Source organism: Pleurodeles waltl, chromosome 2_1 (genome assembly GCF_031143425.1).
Source record: "Pleurodeles waltl isolate 20211129_DDA chromosome 2_1, aPleWal1.hap1.20221129, whole genome shotgun sequence".
NCBI classification, from domain to species: domain Eukaryota; kingdom Metazoa; phylum Chordata; class Amphibia; order Caudata; family Salamandridae; genus Pleurodeles; species Pleurodeles waltl.
The window spans coordinates 1809452-1825323 of NC_090438.1; the positions used below are offsets into that span (position 1 = coordinate 1809452).

The 15872-nt window shown below is 47.1% G+C and overlaps 1 long non-coding RNA gene across 2 annotated transcripts in view; it reads right to left on the reverse strand.

Moving 5' to 3' along the window:
• The window catches only part of LOC138257828 (uncharacterized), a 271578-nt gene that overhangs the window by 108037 nt on the left and 147669 nt on the right, over positions 1–15872 (reverse strand). The gene's annotated exons all lie outside the window — the stretch shown is intronic.

Genomic DNA, 15872 nt, shown 5'->3' on the forward strand with positions numbered 1-15872 from the left:
ACCCACCATGCAGCCACTCACTCACCCACAGACCCAATCATGCACCCACTCGGTCACCGATCCAGACACTCATATACCCAGTCACTGATCCATACAACCACTCACCACCCTCTCACTCACCAATACAGCCACTCATGCACTTACCCATACACCCACCACGCAGCCAGTCACTCACATACAGACCCATTCATGCACCCACTTGGTCACCTATACAGACACACATATACCCAGTCACTCATCCATACAACCGCTCATGCACCTTCTCACTCAACATTACAACCACTCATGCACTTACCCATACACCCACCATGTAGCCACTCACTCACACACAGACCTATTCATGCACGCACTCGGTCACGGATCCAGACACTCATATACCCAGTCACTGATCCATACAACCACTCACCACCCTCTCACTCACCAATACAGCCACTCATGCACTTATCCATACACCCACCACGCAGCCACTCACTCACATACAGACCCATTCATGCACCCACTCGGTCACCTATACAGACACACATATACCCAGTCACTCATCCATACAACCGCTCATGCACCTTCTCACTCAACATTACAACCACTCATGCACTTACCCATACACCCACCATGCAGCCACTCACTCACCCACAGAACCATTAATGCACTCACTCGGTCACCGATCCAGAAACTCATATACCCAGTCACTCGTCCATACAACCACTCACGCACCCTCTCACTCATCAATACAGTCACTCATGCACTTACCCATACACCCACCACGCAGCCACTCACTCACCCCCAGACACGTTCATGCACCCACTCGGTCACCTATACAGACACTCATATACCCAGTCACTCATCCATACAACCACTCACGTACCCTCTCACTCACCAATGCAGCCACTCATGCACTTACCCATACTCCCACCATGTAGCCACTCACTCACCCACACACCCATTCATTCACCCACTGGGTCACCGATCAGACACTCATATACCCAGTCACTCATCCATACAACCGCTCATGCACCCTCTCACTCACCAATACAGCCACTCATGCACTTACCCATACACCCACTACGCAGCCACTCACTCACCCCCAAACCCATTCCTGCACCCACTCAGTCACCTATACAGACACTCATATATCCAGTCACTCATCCATACAACCGCTCATGCTCCCTCTCACTCACCAATACAGCCACTCATGCACTTACCCACACACCCACCCTGCAGCCACTCACTCACCCACAGATCCATTCATGCACCCACTCGGTCACCTATACTGACACTCATATACCTAGTCACTTATCCATGCAACCACTCATGCACCCTCTCACTCAACATTACAGCCACTCATGCACTTACCCATACATCCACCATGCAGCCACTCACTCACCTCCAGACCCATTCATGCACCCACTAGGTCACCTATACAGACACTCAAATACCCAGTCACTCATCTATACAACCACTCGTGCACCCTCTCACTCACCAATACAGCCACTCATGCACTTACAAATACACCCACCATACACCCACTCACTCACCCACAGACCCATTCATGCACCCACTCACTCACTCTCCCACAGACCCATTCGTGCACCCACTCGGTCACCGATACAGACACTCATTTACCCAGTCAGTCACTCATCCATACAACCACTCACCACCCTCTCACTCACCAATACAGCTAGTCATGTACTTACCCATACACCCACCAAACATCCACTCACTCACCCCCAGACCCATTCATGCATCCACTCTGTCACCTATACAGACACACATATAACCAGTCAATCATCCATACAACCACTCACCACCCTCTCACTCACCAATACAGCCATTCATGCACTTACCCATACATCCACCATACACCCACTCACTCACTGTAGGAGGCTGGCCTGGCTTGTAGTGTGTACCAAGGGGTACTTACACTCTGCACCAGGTCCAGTTATCCCTTATTAGTGTAGAAGAGGTGTTTCTAGCAGCTTAGGCTGATAGAAGGTAGCTATAGCAGAGCAGCTTAGGCTGAACTAGGAGACATGCAAAGCTCCTACTATACCACTGGTGTCATATGCACAATATCATAAGAACACACAATACACAGATATACTAAAAATACAGGTACTTCATTTTTATGACAATATGCCAAAAGTATCTCAGTGAGTACCCTCAGTATGAGGATGCCAAATATACACAAGATATATGTACCCAATACCAAAAATATGCCGTAATAGCAAAAGTAAGTAATGCAAGCAATGTTACAGTAGATTGCAATAGGAGCACATTGATATAGGGGCAACACAAACCATATACTCTTAAAGTGGAATGCGAACCACGAATGGACTCCAAACCTATGTGAGCATGTAGAGGGTTGCTGGGACTGTAAGAAAACAGTGAGGGTTAGAAAAATAGCCCACACCAAGACCCTGAAAAGTAGGCTAAAGTGCACCTATAACCCCCAGAGAGCACAGAAGTCGTGATAGGGGGTTTCTGCAAGGAAGACCAACACCAGCAAAGCAACCAAAGTGGATTTCTGGACCTGAGTACCTGTGAAACAAGGGGACCAAGTTCAAGAGTCGCGACAATGTCGAGAGTGGGCAGATGCCCAGGAAATGCGAGCTGAGGGTGCAAAGAAGCTGCCACCGGATGGTAGAAGCTGTGAATTCTGCAAGAAGAAAAAGGGCTAGAAACTTCCCCTTTGGAGGATGGATGTCCCATGTCGTGAAGAAGCTTGCAGATGTGTTCCCGCACAGAAAGACTGCAAACAAGCCTTGCTAGCTGCAAGGGTCGCGGTTAGGGTTTTTGGATGCTGCTGTGGCCCAGGAGGGACCAGGATGTTGCTACTTGGATGAGGAGACAGAGGGGTTGCCAGCAAGTCATGGAGCCCTCACAGAAGCAGGCAGCACCCGCAGAAGTACCGGAACAGGCACTTGGAAGAGGAGTGAACCGGAGTCCACCCGAAGACACAAAAGGGAGTCCCACAGCGCCGGAGGACAACTCAGAAGGTTCTGCACTGCAGGTTAGAGTGTCGGGGACCCAGGCTTGGCTGTGCATGAAGGGAATCCTTGAAGAGTGCACAGGAGCCGGATCAGCTGCAAATCACGCAGTACCCAGCAATGCAGTCTAGCGTGGGGAGGCAAGGACTTACCTCCACCAAACTTGGACTGAAGAGTCACTGGACTTTGTGAGTCACTTGGACATAGTTGCTGAGTTCCAGGGACCACGCTCGTCGTGCTGAGAGGGGACCCAGAGGACCGGTGATGCAGTCTTTTGTTGCCTGCGGTTGCAGGGGGAAGATTCGGTCGCCCCACGGGAGATTTCTTAGGAGCTCCTGGTGCAAGAAGGAGGCAGGCTACCCCCGGAGCATGCACCACCAGGAAACAGGCGAGAAAGCCAGCAGGATGAAGCGATACAAGGTTGCAGTAGTCGTCTTTGCTACTTTGTTGCGGTTTTGCAGGCGTCCTGAGCAGTCAGCGGTCGATCCTTTGGCAGAAGGTGAAGAGAGAGATACAGAGGAACTCTGATGAGCACTTGCATTCGTTATCTGAAGAATTCCACAAAAGCAGAGACCCTAAATAGCCAGAAAAGGAGGTTTGGCTACCTAGGAAGAAGGATAGGCTAGTAACACAGGTAAGAGCCTATCAGAAGGAGTCTCTGATGTCACCTGATGGCACTGGCCATTCAGAGCAGTCCAGTGTGCCAGCAACACCTTTTTTTTTTTTTTTTTTAAAGGGACTCAGGAGAGAGTTATGATTACGATATACTTATACACTTGGCCTATTTTATTTATATTGGAGGAATTTATTTAATAGGGTATGTTAATTTTGATAAGAACTCTGATTAGATAAAGATGGGATTTTAGGGTTCACTATGGTTCTGATTTGTTTCTTGATATTGGTTTGGTTGGACGTATTTGATAGTTATATTTAATTTTTTTTACATAGCAGATAAGTTGCTTAACGGAATTATTCTGGGATTCACTTGTAAGGAATACTTATGATATAGGACGCATCTACATATATGTTTAGGTAAGAGCATGGCTCATTTGCACGTATTTTTTAGTACCAGGGACATCACTAGGGTACGGGGTCAGCTCATATTCAGTAAATAAGAGCGATTTAAGTAAGTTTCATTTTTTTGATACTTATTCACTAATTCTTATATCCTAACACCATGTTCACCTTTCACTCAAGAATGGGTGACATAGTATCTAATAATAATATATGATGTTTGATACCTAAGGGTATGATATTCTCACATTTTGGGAATTAAGGTGCACTGAGAACTAACATATGTCTGCATCCCACCATTGTGTTCACATTTTATTCCACAACTTTTCCATTAACTTTTATATTCCTTTCATATATTTTCTTCACCCCTTTTTTACATTTTCTCATATATTTTTTCATGTCCATACACTGGTGGAGGTCTCTCCTTTTTAATTAGGAAATATGGATACACATATAATAATAGGTACCTATATAATTTACAGCCCTGATGAAGTCATTGGGAAACTCCCGGACGAAACACGTGTTGGCTATCAATTTGGATGCGGCTGCTAAAATTTAAATAATAAGCTATATCATCTTTTGAAGAATATGATTGAACTTTGATTAGAGACATCTGGACTTGGACTTTGGATCATAGCAATCTTGGAACAACAGATCAGTTAATTCTACTATTTGGATTTGGACAGTGATACTGTAATTGGGGATTATGTTGGAAATAATCCTATTAATTTTCATAAATATATGACAAAACATTGCCTATGTATACTGACTCATGAGTACTATTATTTTCCATGTTATAATGAGTGACTCTTGTACTTTATATTTGCAATAGTGCTTTTAGCATCTATCAAGACCTTTTGGGTGTGGTCTTTCAAGAGTGCACCATTTCGAGGTTCGGCATTCTTGGTTGATATTCACCTCGCTACCCAGAGCGCCTAGTTTTCTCCCAGTACAATACACCCACACGTAGTTAGAGTATAAGACAATTGGGTAGTGGCCGCTAGGGTGAGGTTAAACAAGATGGATAGAGTGAAACTAGCAGAAGAACTATTTGATAATGTTGCAGAAGGGAATACATTATTTAATCTGAATATGAGCTCTAATTACTCGCGTAAGGAGGACTTAAGGAGTAAATGTATTAAATTGGAAAAATTAAGAAAGAATGAACTCTCAAAATGGTGGGATGGGGCAACATTAAAACAATATGTCAAGCTCAATCGTATCCCAAGGGGATTACGCTCCCAAATTTTTCCTACATATGATGACTTGGACCCAGATTTACTGACTGTCTAGGACAAAGAACTAACCTCTAGTTCATTAAAACTTATGGATATTCTTATCACTAATTCGGAAAGGAAGGTTTCTAAATTACAAAAAGAAATTGCCACACTCGAGATAGAAATCAAGGAGCTTAACCTTCCTGAGGCTAAAGAGAAAAATTACAAAATCCTAGAGGAGATTCTCTCCTCATTTCAACAAGAAATTACTCAGCGAAAGGCAAGAAAATTAAGAAGGGATGAAAGGGATTACGAATCAGGAAAAGTATTTACTTTTGCTCGAAAATATGATCATTTGATACAATCGAATCTCACTAGGCAAGTATCACAGTCTTCTATTAACTCAGGTTCCACATCCATTAGTGCTCAGATTTCCAGTGACAGCGACATTGAAGGTGGTGGGGGAAGTGTACCACAAAGTAAACAGCCTGGTAGTGGTGTTTTTTTTACAAGAACTTATGAGAATAAAGCAAAGCAATCGCGATCTGAACATGAAGAAACAATATTCAGGAGGACCCGAAGGGGTAGACGAGGGGGGAAACATAAGGGAAAAAACAGCCATGAAAACAAGATCAAGGGACAAGAGGGTATAAACCAAAGCACAACTGACTCTATAAATGTTGTTAACCTATCCAGTTTGACTCTCACATCTGATATGAGGACATTGTTGGAAAAGGGCCTTGATTTTTGCCCCACTGATTGAGGAGATGTAAATAAGTTGAAAATAGATTTATTTAAATTTGTTCGCAAACTTAAACTGAAGAAACATTTCTCGCTTTATCAATCTGATATACCGAATCAAGACAATGTAATTCCGAGTTTAGATTTAAATGAATTTTCAATTAAAGATATCCAAGACACAGCAACATTACTGTCTATCTCTGAACATGAGGAATTTCCAATTATTTTCTCTCAGGTGGTAAATGATCTTGACGTCACACATAATATCAGTATAAGTAGTGATCTTAAAAGTAATTCCAAATGGATTCCTAAGCTTATTGGTAATAATAAGTTAGACATGTTCTTTGATTTAGTGTGTAGAGATTTGGATAAAGCTAAGCCACATTTCTCAGGTTCGAACCTGAGTCATGGTGAAAAAATGGCCCTGAAGGATTTACGACAGAATAAAGAAATTATCATCAGACCAGCGGATAAAGGGGGCAATGTAGTGATAATGAATATAAATGACTATGAGACGGAAATTGCTTCTCAATTACAGGATAAATGTTGTTATGAGAAACTTACATATAATCCAATTCTGGGATTGATCAACTGTATACAGAAGAAATTGAAGGATTGGTACGAATCAAAATTACTGGATAAAGATGAATAACAATATTTGTTGAATGCCCGGCCCAGATATCCATGTATTTACACTTTACCGAAAATACATAAAGCATTACCATTCCCGCCAGGAAGACCTATTATTTCGGGGATCTCAGGACCTACAGAAAAAATATTTGAATTTGTAGATGTTTTCCTCCAACCCATGGTCAATAATTTACCATCATTCATTAAGAATACTACACATATCCTGAGTATTCTAAGTGATTTTGAATGGGATACTAACATGACACTTGTCACCTTAGATGTGGTTGCTTTATACACGTGTATAAAACATGATTTAGGTTTGAAGGCTGTTGAGGCATTTCTTAATAGAAAATCGATCACGTTGTGGCAACACACAAGAATGATACTAGATATGATAGAGTTAATTTTGAATAACAACTATTTTCTGTTCAAGAGAGACTGGTACAGACAGAAACAAGGTGAGGCAATGGGCTGAGATTCTCCCCCTCTTACGCGAACCTATTTATGGGTTGGTTTGCGGAGAGGTGGGTCTGGGGCCCAGAGGCCGCCAATTGGCACTCGGACATATTGTACTGGGGTCGTTATATCGACGATTGTCTTATGATTTGGACAGGAGGTGTGGAACAACTTACTGAATTTTGCAAATACCTTAATGCAAATGATATGAATGTTCAATTTACTTACCAGCACAGCAGTACTAGCATTGACTTTTTGGATGTACAACTATATATTGAACACAATAGTATTCAAAGCAGGTTGTATAGGATGTCCACTGCCTGTAATTCTATCTTACATGCAGCAAGTGCCCACCCCTACCATCAGATTTCTGCGATACCATATGGTGAAATGGTCAGAGCTAGGCGCAATTGTAGTAAGGACGAACAGTTTGAGACATGCATTGAAGATATGTGTAAGCGCTTTGAACAAAGGGGATACCACAAGCAGCTTATTAGTAAATCAAAACAGAGAGTTAAAAAAATCCAAAGGGAATATACATTGAAGCCTAGGGTACATGACAACCAAATAGAGCAAGGAAAAGTTAGATTAATAACAGACTACACACAGAATTCAAAAACATTACGTAAGCTTGTATTTAGACATTGGCATATTCTGTTGCAGGACGAATCCTTAAAGGGTATTGTCGGTGCTAAACCGGAAATTACATTTCGTAGAGGTAAAAGCTTGAGAGGCATCTTAAGTCCGAGTTATCCCCTAGATCTCAATAACCTTGATTTGAGAAAATCTGGACTGTCTATCAATTTGGATGCGGCTGCTAAAGTTGAAATAATAAGCTATATCATCTTTTGAAGAATATAATCGAACTTTCATTAGAGAAATCTGGACTTGGACTTTGGATCATAGCAATCTTGGAACAACAGATCAATTAATTCTACTATTTGGATTTGGACAGTGATACTGTAATTGGGGATTATGTTGGAAATAATCCTATTCATTTTCAGAAATATATGACAAAACATTGCCTATGTATACTGACTCATGAGTACTATTATTTTTCATGTTATAATGAGTGCCTCTTGTACTTTATATTTGCAATTGTGCTTTTAGCATCTATCAAGACCTTTTGGGTGTGGTCTTTCAAGAGTGCACCATTTCGAGATTCAACATTCTTCGTTGATATTCACCTCACTACCCAGAGTGCCTAGTTTTCTCCCAGTACAATACACCCACACGTAGTTAGAGTATTATTTCACTCAGGCTGCAGTGGGAGGTCTGTGTAAGAATTGTCAGAGCTCCCTATGGGTGGCAAAAGAAATGCTGCAGCCCATAGGGATCTCCTGGAACCCCAATAGCCTGGGTGCAGCAGTACCATATACTAGGGAATTATAAGGGTGTTCCAGTATGCCAATGTGAATTGGTAAAATTGGTCACTAGCCTGTTAGTGACAATTTGTAAAGCAGAGAGAGCATAACCACTGAGGTTCTGGTTAGCAGAGCCTCAGTGAGACAGTTAGGCATCACACAGGGAACAAATATATATAGGCCACAAACTTATGAGCACTGGGGTCCTGGCTAGCAGGGTCCCAGTGACACATAACAAAAATACTGACAACATAGGGTTTTCACTATGAGCACTGGGCCCTGGCTAGCAGGATCCCAGTGAGACAGTGAAAACACCCTGACATATACTCACAAACAGGCCAAAAGTGGGGGTAACAAGGCTAGAAAGAGGCTACTTTCTCACACTCACCTACAGCCCCATTCATGCACCCACTCAGTCACCTATACAGACACTCATATACCCAGTCACTCATCCATACAACCACTCATGCACCCTCTCACTCAGCAGTACAGGCACTCATGCACTTACCCATACACCCACAATGCAGCCGCTCACTCACCCACGGACCCATTCATGCACCCACTCGGTCACCTATACAGACACTCATTTTCTTTTTTTTTAATTGTTTTTATTAACATTTTACTGTTATACATTGTCCGAACAATTTATGGCATTGACATACTCTTATCTTATCCATATATAACAGCATTTACAATATCCAGATACAAAAATCAATTTATCATTGCTGAGAACTTATTCTAGATCCTCGTCCAGCATTAATGTTTTTGGTTCTGCGTTTGGTCTGGATATCGCGCGGGTGCTCCCTTTTGTTATATACTGTGTTATCCCTCTCTTGACTACGTAACAGTCTATGCTATTTCTAACCAAACTATAAACATGATGGTGAGTTGTGGAGTGGACAAATGCTAGCTGCGTGGGGGCGTCTCAACGTGTGTCCGTCAGGGAGGGGTAAGGCCTGTACACTATCTCTACGGCATTTGGTTTTTTTTCGTTTTTTTTTCGGGAGGGGTATACCTCAGATTATTAAGTTGTTCTGTCCCTGTGCCCTCTCAGTCAGCATCAGCCGAGGCCAGCCAAACCTGTCCGCTACCTTCCTATCTCCTACGCAGGTAAAGTGCTGGGGCCAAACCCTTTCTGTCCGACTGATGCTAAGGTCATTGTGCCTTTTCTACCTCCATTACCCTCTCTTCTTGTTCTGCGGCTTCCCCCAACCCCTCTGGGGTGGTCCCACTTCTCGCTCCAGCCGCTCCAACTTGATCAGCACCTCCTCCCACAGTGGAGCAATGGGTGTCTGGTGCAACCCTGTGCCTCCTCCTGTTTCAACACCTGTAATTCAACCTTTGCCCATCTCGTCATGTCTCGCCTCCAGTCCTCAAGGGTGGGGCACCTGGGCAACCTCCAACCCATAGTGATTCGTCTCCTAAAGAGCACCAAAGCCAAGTCAAGGAAACAGCTGCCCACCCTCCTAGGGGCTGGCCTTGGGCACAAGCCCAGCCGACACACAGATGGGGCCAAGACCAATGCGTTATCTAGGACTCCATCCAGGTCGGCCAACACTGCTTTCCAACATTGCTGGAGCTCAGGGCAGTGCCACACCATGTGGTCTAAGTCTCCATCAGGTTCACCGCATCTAGGACATACTTTAGGGTCGCCTTCGTATATAAGGGTCAACCGGTGTGGGGTGAGGTATGTCCTGTGGAAATAATTATATTGGATGTACCATAGGCGCGTATTTCGCGAGACCAACCGCGGATTTGCCAAAACCTTCTGCCACTCGCATCAGTCAAATCTCTACTCTGTGTCTTTTCCCATCTCTCCCTCAGTGATTGTAATGGGTCTAGTGTGCCTTCACTTTGGGCCTTGTATAGTTTAGTGACCAGGTGGGTATTTTCTCCCGCGGTTAGCAAGAGGTGCAAGACCCCGTGCGTGTCAGGCTTTGCGTTGATTGTGCCCCAGTGTTCCTTTATATTATGTGTCAGATTTTGGTATAATAGGAATTGTCCGCCCGGTACTCCGCTTTTGTCAACCATGTCAGTGAAAGCACTCAGTACGCCGTCCCGAAAGAGGTCGCCCAGGGTTTCCACCACAATCCACGTCGAGACCCCCAGCCCGGAGCCCATCAAGGCCCCATCTGCTGTACCCCGCGTCAGCACCGACAGAGGCAGCGCCGGGGAATAAGCCAATCCCACTCCTTCACGCCGTGAGCATCTCTTCCAACAAGCTAAGGCCACCTTCGTGAGGACACTTTCCTCCTGGGCCTCCACTCGCCAGTTTATCATTTGTGCTATGATCCGATCTCTGCTCTTCTTACCATTAGCAGTACACCTGTCCAGACGACCCTCCCCCGCACACCACCTGGAGATCCACTGCATTTGGGATGCCACGTAATAGAATTCAAAATCTGGGGCTCCCATTTCCCCGCGAGGGTCGGCCTGCAGAGGACCACGTCGAGGGTATCAACATCGGTAGGTTGGTGAAATAGTAAAGGAGGCGGGGTAGCATAATCATTTTAGATAATGATATCCTGACCATTATGGATAACTTAAGTGACTTCCAGAACCCTACAGATGCTTGGAGCGAGCAGAGCACTTTGCCTATGTTACCCTCGTGCAGGTCCTTCAGGTCATGGAACACCTGTATGCCCTGGTACTTGAAAGTGTGAGGGGCCCACACCACGCCCTCTGGACAAGAGGAGGGATGCTCACTTCCCTTCGTCTGGGGAAACACAAAGGTTTTACCCCTATTGAGGCGTAGCCCCGAGAAACCTCCAAAGTGGTCCAGCCTGGTCAAAGCCCACGGCAGCCCAGTCTCACCATTCCTAAGATAGATTAAGATATCGTCGGCATAGAGTGAGATATTATGTTCAGCCCATCCCCATTCCACTCCTCTGCCTCCGCCTTCCATCTGTAGCAGGGCTGCCAGTAGTTCAATAGCCAAAGCAAATAATAATGGGGATAACGGGCATCCCTGCCTGGTACCCCTGCATATGGGATAAGCCTTTGACACTGTCCTGCCCGTCCTTACTCTCGCCAGGGGAGACGCATACAGTAAGCCCACCCATCGTACCCATGCCTTCCCCAGCCACATCCGGAGTAATACTGTCCTCAAATAATCACACCTAAGCGAGTTGAAGGCCTTCTCAAAGTCTATCGATAGGAGCATCGCTGCAGGAGGCTTCTGCTCTCGCGGCATATGTAAAATGGCAAAAAGGCGTCTGAGGTTCAGCGAAGTGCTGCGTGTCGGGACAAACCCGTTTTGGTCCTCGTGCACCAGTGTGGATATGTGTTGGAGTAGTCGATTGGCCATAAGCTTGCTGAGAATTTTGAAGTCGCTGTTCAACATTGACAGTGGGTGGAAGTCGGCTACCGATACCTCCCCAGAGTCCATCTTGGGCAGGGGGACCACCAAGGCCTCTCTCAGCGAGTCGGGTAGGAAACCCCGCCGAAACGCCTCCGTGTACATTTCCACCAGCTGTGGGGCCAGCAGGGCCGAGTACCTATTATAAAAGTCCATTGGGAGGCCGTCCGTCCCCGGCGTCTTCCCTGCAGCTAGTTGTGTAATGGCCTCTTGGACCTCCTCCAATGTCACTGGCCCTCCCAACCTATCCCTCTCCTCATATGACAATATTTTCAGAGGTAGCGGATGTAGATAAGCATCTAAAAATTTGGTCCCAGACGTGTCCGGACTCCTATAAAGAAAAGTGTAGTAATCTCTAAAAGTGTCATTTATGGCACCCGGTTTATATCTGCCCTCCCCCCTCATATCACGTACACTCATGATGGGTCCCCCCCGTGGTCTCACCAACCATGCTAACATCTTACCAGATCTGCCCGCTTCTGCCTGTATCGTGGATAAGTATCTCTGTACACTATGGCATCTCAGCTGTTCCTCAGTCTGGGAGAGGGACCTCTTCGCTTCCTCATACCCGACTTGCTCCAACATCTTTCCTCTCCCTCCTGTTTCCCCCTCATGTATGACTTTTTCTAATCTGAGTAGTTCCAGCTCCAGTGTGCGCTTAATTCCTACAGTCTGTCCCTGACAGTAACCTCTCGTTGCGAGTGTTTCCCACTCCACGTGTCTGGTCGAGACGGATCCCTTATTAGTATTAATATGGTCTGCCAGGTAAGAGCGGAGCGCTTCTCTGTATGCCTGATCTTCCAGTGCAGCTCGGGACAATCTTCACATTGGTATAGGGGGTCTATCTTCAGTCGCCCTCCAGATAAGCATCAGGGCATTATGGTCTGAAAAGGTGCGCCCTAAATATTCTGAGTGAATCATTCCCTGCACTACGCTGGAGGAGCATACCACCCTGTCTATCCTAGTGTGCACCCGGTGCAGACTCGAGTAATAGGAGTAGTCCCTGTCCTCTGGGTGCTGGCTACGCCACACATCTACCAGAGCACAGGCTTGCATCCACTCCCTCAGATTTTTAGCTATCTTGTGCGTTACTGCGCCTATAAGCGGTGGAGTGGAGCGGTCCAGGTCTATATCCATTACGCTATTAAAGTACCCACCAATCAACAACTCTCCTCCCTGCTGGCGGGTAAGGTGAATCGATAGGCGCTGCATAAAGGGGATCTGATCCTGATTAGGGGGCGTATACACTACTCAGAACAATCGGGCATCCATGAAGCTTCCCTTCCACGATCACAAATCTGCCCTCTTGGTCTACGTCAATAGAAACAGCCTCAAAGGGGACTCCAGCTCTGACCCACACCAGTGCTCCTCTAGCATAAGCAGAATACTTAGTAGCAAGCACTTGCCCTCTCCATCTACGCCTCAGCTTGTGAGCCTCACCAGCAGTGAGATGGGTCTCCTGCAGCATAGCCACATGTATACCCCGTCTCTTCAGGTAGGACAGCACTCTATGGTGGTCATTACAACCCTGGCAGACGGTGTTAAAGGTGCGGTAATACCGCAAACCGTCGGCGGACAAAAAAAGGGAATCATGACCAAGGCGGAAACCACCAACAAAGACAGCCACTTTAACACACCGCCCGCCATGGCGGTACAGACAAACATCGCAGCGGTCACCGCCAACAGACAGGCGGAAGACAATGTACCGCCCATAGTATCACAACCCGCCAATCCGCCACCTATTCCGGGGTGGATTCACTGTGGATAAAAACACAGCGGAAACAGTTTCTGCAATGGGAAAACGCTCACCTGAACACATCCCACGAGGAAGGCGGACACCATGGAGCTGGAATTACAAATAATACCGGCCCTTGTATTCCTACTCATCTACAAAGACCAACACCGGCGCCGGCAAAGACAACAGTGAGTACTGCTCCTACGACATAGGGGGGGTGGAGGCAAAAGTCAGGGGAACACACATGCAACACCCCCACCCTTGCATATGACAACACACACACCAATGCCTTTACAAACATCACAGTAACAACCCACAACCCCCCCGGAAGAATGCAAAGACTAAACAAAATCAGTTCAAACATTGTAATGTATCAATATACGTTTCAAATATATACAGATATATATAAAATCATTCAAAAGTATATACATTACGAGAAGTAGTGCAGATATGCACATATCAATGTCCGTGCACCACTAGTCCAAAAATGCATGGGCGAGGCCCACACAAGATACCTGTCCACAAACGGAGAGAACACTGCCGGGGCATCAGAGAGAAATACAACAGGCACCTCAGGGGGAAGGGAAGGAGGGGCACCTCAGCCGGATAACAGCACCACGCCACCTCCACGACGGGGCTCCATCCCCATTGATGTATCCTGGGGAGTGCAAAGCCACAGTCTCACAAGTCTCACAAGTGGGTGGGTTGCCCACTGCCATATCAAGGGGAGTGCAAAGCCACAGTCTCTCAAGTCTCTACAGTGGGTGGCTTGCCCTTTGTACCATCCTGGGGAGTGCAAAGCCACAGTCTCTCAAGTCTCTACAGTGGGTTGGTTGCCCACTGTTTAATCCTGGGGAGTGCAAAGCCACAGTCTCTCAAGTCTCTACAGTGGGTAGGTTGCCCACTGTACCATCCTGGGGAGTGAAAAGCCACAGTCTCTCAAGTCTCTACAGTGAGTGGGTTGCCCACTGCCATATCCTGGGGAGTGCAAAGCCACAGTCTCTCAAGTCTCTACAGTGGGTGGGTTGCCCACTGTTCAATCCTGGGGAGTGCAAAGCCACAGTCTCTCAAGTGGACAACAGCCTCCACTGGTTCTGGAGGGGGACTGGTGCCCAGAGTGCTTCATCCTGTGAAGGACAGACAGAGTGGGTGGATCTCTCCACTGGTTCTGGAGGGGGAGTGGTGCCCAGAGTTTTTCATCCTGTGAAGGACAGACAGAGTGGATGGATCTCTCCACTGGTTCTGGAGGGGGAATGGTGCCCAGACTGGATTAGTCTCCCTGTTACAGTTCCTGTCCCATCACTGTCCCAGCTGCACATGGGATAACGAAGCTTGATGTGGCGGTCTTTTCCTTCTTCAGCGGTGCTTGCCCTGTTCAGCGGTGCTTTGCCATGGCGGTCTCTGGACTGTTCAGCGGTGCTTTGCCATGGCGGTCTCTGGACTGTTCAGCGGTGCTTTGCCATGACGGTCTATGGACTGTTCAGCGGTGCTTTGCCATGGCGGTCTATGGACTGTTCAGCGGTGCTTTGCCATGGTGGTGTCTGGACTGGGCATTGGTGTGTGGCATGATGTTCTCTGGACTGGGCATCGGTGTGTGGCATGACGTTCTCTGGACTGGGCATTGGTGTGTGGCATGACGTTCTTTGGACTGGGCATTGGTGTGTGGCATGACGTTCTCTGGACTGGGCATTGGTGTGTGGCATGACGGTCCCTCATTGCCCAGCGGGGCTGTGGCTGCCGGGGCCCTCCTGGGCAATGACTCCGGCGGTGGTCTCCTGACCAGTGACGATACTTGTGCCCTCCTGGGCAATGACTCCGGCGGTTTTGGTGGTCTCCTGACCAGTGACGATACTTGGGCCCTCCTGGGCAATGACTCCGGTGGTGGTCTCCTGACCAGTGACGATACTTGTGCCCTCCTGGGCAATGACTCCGGCGGTGGTCTCCTGACCAGAGACGATACTTGGGCCCTCCTGGGCAATGACTCCGGCGGTGGTCTCCTGACCAGTGACGATACTTGGGCCCTCCTGGGCAATGACTCCGGCGGTGGTCTCCTGACCAGTGACGATTCTTGGGCCCTCCTGGGCAATGACTCCGGCGGTGGTCTCCTGACCAGTGACGATGGTGCTGGCGGTGGCATCCAGGGCGCCGGGAAGGATGCCGGCCTTCTCCGGCGTGATGCTGACACCAGGCTGTGCAGACTTCTTCTGGCCCTTCCCCACCTTTGGAGGAGTCACAGCTGACTCTGCAATCCCCCTGGTACCCCTGTGAGTTGTTTTGCCTCCAGGAGTCTTCACACGGTCCCGACGGCCACTTTCCAACTTCAGAGCCTTTACAGGGGATGGGCTGGCAGTGCCTTGGCTCTGTGTCACACTG